This window comes from Parus major, chromosome 1, assembly GCF_001522545.3.
Source record: "Parus major isolate Abel chromosome 1, Parus_major1.1, whole genome shotgun sequence".
Lineage (NCBI taxonomy): Eukaryota > Metazoa > Chordata > Aves > Passeriformes > Paridae > Parus > Parus major.
In genome coordinates, this window is record NC_031768.1 from 101041695 (window position 1) to 101047694 (window position 6000).

Genomic DNA, 6000 nt, shown 5'->3' on the forward strand with positions numbered 1-6000 from the left:
GCCCCTTGTGTATGGCCACATGTACTTCATGTGGCTCTGCTAACAAAACTGCTAGTACTGTCCATGTTAAAAACAAGATAAAATTCAGATTGTATCACTCTTTATTTCTACTGAGACATGATTTAAAAATATTCTCATTATACTTCTGAACTCTTCCATCTGAAGGATGCATTATTCCAAATTAAAGACTGCAATATTTTGTCATTTTCAAACCTACCACATCATTTGATTTCAAACTGTTTGTGTTTAGCTTAGCAGCAACAACATGTAATGGACTGAAAATACCGGTTTTCAGACATTTCAGTAACTGTTTCGACTTGATGATCTTAGAAGTCTTTTCCAACTTAAACAAATCTATGATTTTAAAGTTCACTTACAAGTGTTCCATATTAATGGAGGACCTATTATTTGGGTTTATAGTTGTTAGTGTATTTATCCAGTGTGAGTTTCTTTTGGGATTCCTCTCATACAGAAATTATTATTGAAACAACATAGGAAATTACAACTAACAGCTTGTGATGTCGTTCTTAATCAAGATAAGCTGATGTGGGACTCTACTGCCTGATCAAGAAACTGTTATGTGGTCCATTAATACAGGTTTGTGAGGAATATTTTTACTGACTGGACTGTCAGCTGTGACACTGGAGGTGTCTTGAAGAACAAGATCACACACGATCTTAAAGATTATAGATTTAATATTGTTATATCAGGGCTGTTAAAATATATTTGGGTTGGTGCCATTTATTTTTTTTCCTTTGGAAAAGTAATTCTTAATATGAATGATGCTTAACAAGAAATTAAGTAAAGGGATAATTAATGATTGACTGGTTTTGAGGGTTGTAACATGGAACCCTGTGCATTAGATACATTATTACTCCACTACATTTTGCCTCATTTTTCCATGATTGGACCCCAAGGATCTAATTACACACCAAACTGAAATTTTATCATATTGTAATTTTAGAGTATTGACATCTTACCCATTAATAACTTGAAACAAAGGTTAAAAACTGCTGAAGAGGAAGAAACAAATATCAAGGGTCTGATTTTAATTAAAATTGCCTTTTACTTGTGAAACTGGGCTTCTGAAAACCAAAATGAAATGGTTCTAGTGGCAGTTGTATCAGAAGATGGATCTGGAAGCCACAGAACAGTTCTCATTTACTTTGAAAAGACAGAGGAATCAGTTGTTGCATTTGTGGTTTGTGGTGCACAGTGTCCATGTAATTTCTTTTTGCAGGTGGTGTCACTGTAACCAGCTGTGATAGGAAGGAAAGAATTCAAAGAAGTAATTGATCATAGTGTTAAGCAACTTAATTGTGCAGCTACTTAATAAAAATTAAGTCAGTTTAAAAGCGAAGATAATTACAAAGAAACAATTGGAATCATCATGTAAATAGTTACCAGAAAAAGCTAAAACTCCCTACAGAATATTAGTTTTTTATAGTCCAGCAGTTCTTGACTTATAAAACAACTACTGGACCTAAAATAGTAAAAGAAGTCAATTTATAGTAATTTTCATGTTGCAGGAGTTGAAATAGTTGTTCAGAAAAACACAAAGAAAATGCTTGTTTCGTGTAGCACAACTTTGGGGAGTGTGAAAATTTGTGGAAATGTTTCATTTTGTCTATGGAATTGCTTCAAGTATTTGTTACTAATGATCTAAATGAGCTCATGTAATAAAAAACTCACACTGTCCATCCTTAATAGGTCTGAAATCTTAAGACACTTCTTTTTTCTTACCTCTTCAACCTGCCTTTTAACCTAAGTGTATGGAATTAGCATTTATGAGCCATATTTCTAGTCCTATGTGACCTACCTTTCAGAATTCACTAATCAAGGTAGAATATCCCCATCTCAGTAGACAAAAAGCAAATTATAAGAATTATATGAGTATGATCAATTACTGATTATAGGGGAAGCAAACATGGATAGCACTAAAAGACTTGTTTCTTAATTGTTCATTTGAAATTCCTCCCAGTCAGGGTAATGTAATTTAGGATGAAATAATGTGAGTTAGCTGCTTCCCTCTTAATCCTGGTAGTCTTAGGTTTTTCAATATTTTCACTTTTAAGGACTCTGCAGGAGCTGCTTCATAGGAACTGGTTTCCATAAACCTTCAGCTACAGAAGGCAATGAGAAACCAGCATGTTTTATTCAAATATCATCAGGGTGAAAGCTGGAAACCATGCATGGAAAAAATGAGTCTGGAAGTGTGAGAATGCAAGAGATGAAATCTAATGAGATTAACTAGACATTAATTAGACACCTGCAGGGTGCAGTTCCTTAAACTTCAGGGTTAGGATAGAAAATATTTATTTTTTTCCTCTATGAAAGCAGTGGTTTATTCCAGAAACTCAGGCCTATAGTATTCCCATATCCTCTGGCATGCCAGCCTGTTGGGCTTCAGAGAAGATGCCGCATATCAAAACCTGTAGTACCCACTTTGATGTCCTGAGTGAGAACAGTGAGGGGAGGTTAGGGACAGTCAGGCTGCAAAACTCACTGTGAAACTCGAATTGTTCCTGGCCTTTGTCCTGTGAAAAGAGTTAAGGGATGCAGAACCAATGAGAAGCAGTTTGGCTAACAACCATAAATTAATAAGATGACCTGAACTGTACCCAAAAAGGAACTAGAAGCTGTAACAGGAGCTTGAACTTGTCCTCAGGCATAATTCACCAAGCCTAAAGTGAGATTTGTACAAATGAAAAGAAAAAAAAAATCACCTGGAGGATAGCTACAGAATAGAGGAATTTTAATAGAGAAATTTGTGTCTTTCTTGCTCAGCCAATGGGAAGAGCTGTATACACAGCATCTTAGTTTCTATCACCAACTTCAGAAGGTGTTTCTTTATTTCCCCATTCATCCTTTCAACCCGGCCCAAACTCTGGGGGTGCCAGGGGGTCTGGATGTTTCACTGGATCCCTAAAGCAGTCATAACTCCTTTAGGAATTTTTCCTGTAAAATGAGTTCCCCTGAGTCTGTTGCTTCCACAATCCCATATCTCAGAATTATTTGTTCAAAAAATACTTTAATAACTGACGCTGTAGTTGCTGAAATGGCTGGGAATGCTTCTGGCCACCCTGTTAACTGACATACTATTACCAGAAAATATTTAAATCTTGCCACTCAGGACATTCAGTAAAATCTACCTGGCATCTCTGGAAGGGACGTAGAGCCCAAGCCTGGCAAATTTCTTTGTAACTCTGTTATTTGTTATAGCACAAATCAAACAACCCTCAGTAGCTCACTTTGCTAGAGTAAAAAGACCCACAGCAGCATACATTTTGAGGAAGGCTCCTGCCAGTCCTTGGGAGCCTCAATCACTTTCTTCATGAAGTTGTTTTAACAGCTGTAAGGCCAGAGCTTTCGGTATCCACTGTTCACCATCCCTTGTAAACCAATTATCCCCACTTTTAATTTCTACATACATTTGTTCCATTAAAATTCATACTGTAATAACCTAGCACTGCTCATCCACTTAGAGGGTCTCTGTTAACAAAGCTTTAATCTGATGTGAAACTTTAACAATCAGATACCCTCCTCTTGTCAGCTTTCAGGCCTCAGCCACCATAAGAGCTGTGGCTGCACAGTTTTGCAGACAGTGGGGCCTCTGGCCACCAGGTCTAACAGCTTAGAAAAATAAGCAACAGGTAAAGGAAAACCACTTGGAATATTCATGGGGTCCCCAGAGAGGTAAAAGTGAACTTCGCTTTATTTCTATCTTTAGCACACTCTTATAGGGTCCTACAGGGTTCACACGCCTTAACAAGCTACTATTGGCTAATACATTTTGTTTATCGTTCCTTTTCTTGTACACATCATTGTTTTTCTTCATTCTCACTGCTCTAGGAAAGTCCCAAGGACACTGTCTTTGGAATTGTCGTCTGGGTTGAAAGCTGGGTTGTGCAGACAGGCTTTGACTAAAATATCATGCCCTTGGTCTGTTAAAATGTTATCCTACAAACAGGCCTCTGTGTTTCCCCATGCTCTTGCACCAAAACTCCTTTAGCATGACCCTGTTTAACATCTACATATAGTTCAAATTCCTTTTCTGAGCCTGGACGAGCTAAGACTGGAGCATTAACCAATTTGTCTTTTAATTTTCTAAAGCTTTGCTCTCCTTCTGGTGTCCATACCACAACATTAGGACCGTCTTGGGTTAAAAAGCCATATAAAGGTCTGGCCACAACAGGAAAATCCTTCATCCATACTCTGCAGTACCCCACCAACCCTAGAAACTGCCATAACTCCTTTATTGTCTGGGGTAATGGTACTTGTAAAATCCCTTGTATACTTTCTGGATTAATACACTGTAACCATCCAGTCAGAATGTGTCCCAAATATTTGACCTCTTTTTTTTTTTTTTCTACCAACTGGCCTTCTTTTCAGACACTCTAAGTCCTTTTTTAGAAAGAAAATTAAGCAGCTTTACAGTAGCCTCTTCAACCACCTTCTCCTGTTCCCCTGACAAATCATCCACCTACTGCAACAGCCTAACTCCTGAGGCTGGAGTAAACTCTCTTAATATTTTCTGCAAAGTTTGCCCAAACAAAACCAGTGACTGTATATCCTTGCTGGAGGACTGTCCATGTCAATTGTTGCTTTACCATTTTCTCTCCCTTTGTTCCAGTGATTTTCCTTTTGAACATGATCCAGTTCAGCGGCAAGCAATACCACTGCTTAAAGACAATCACATTTTTTAGTAACCAATTGCTCCCTGTCCCAATTTTTCACATCAAGTCCATCTTAGACATAGGGAGGTGACTAACAAATTAACCAAGCAAAGATGATAAAATATTTCCCCTGAAGTTTTCCTATGGCTCCCACAGAGGAAGCTGCATGTTAAATACCTAGGCCTGCGTAGGGACAACACCATCCCCACAAGGCAGCAGCTGCAGAATTGGCCTCAGGATTAGAACCTGACAATTCTAGCTTTCCACAACGGACCACAGACTGGTGGGGGGGTTCCCCACAAGATAAGAGTTGCAGAATTTGCTTTAGGACTGAAACCTGCCAATTCTGGCTTTTTACAACAAAACGCACAAAAAGCAGAGGGGCATGGTCCCCTGCAAACTAGAGCCTTTCAGCTCTGCACAAAATCCCATGTGGACAAAGGAATCAAATCCCCAAATTAATTTACTACAATTTCCACATTTCCCCCAAAGAAAGATGCATTCAAACTTCTAAGCCTACAGAAGAAACCACAATTTTCACAACTTCTTTGAACAATCAAAGATCCTTCTGACAATTTTCCCCCATCAGGGATAAAATTTAAGGTGCATCGAGAGGCCCGTGTTTAGTAGGAACACACCTCCTCTCAATCTGGACCCACCTTAAAAGTTAACAAAGGCTCCAGGGTGGTGGGTCCTTGGTACAATGGGAGCCCCTGACACCCCTAACAATCCATTTCCATTATCCTCTGGATTTCTTCCTCTTGAAGGTCCAGCTGTTTCTGTGGACATTGCTGTTTCCACTGTCACTCTTCCCTGCAGATAACACTGATTTTTTTTTTCTCCAACTGCTGTTTGGGTTGGATCCCGCCTGCTGGGGAGAGAATGCCTCTGCCACATCCTTGTGGCTGATCCAACCCCTTCTGTCCCAGTGGACCCCTTGGGCCCTGTGGTTTTTCCCTCTTGGGCCGTAAAAATTCTGCCATCACCTTTGCCTTTCCTCTTTGTGCTCACTCTATTTACCACACATCGTATACAAGAGCCAGTCCCTGTCCTGCCACATTGTCCAAACAACTCCTCCCCGCTCTGGTGCTCCCGGCGGGCACAGCCGGCAGCACCACAGGCAGCCAGGGTGTCCTGCAGCCTCACGGGACCAGCAGCTGCTGTGGCCCCTGCCTGGGGCTGGTGGGGTCAGGCACTGCCTGGCACTGAGTCCCAGCAGCCCCCCAGGCCCCCATCCCCATGCTCCTGGTCCTGCACCTCTGTGCCTGGTCCTGCTGCTCCTTGCCTCAACTGTATCTCTCCACACTCCCCTTTAACCAGTTCT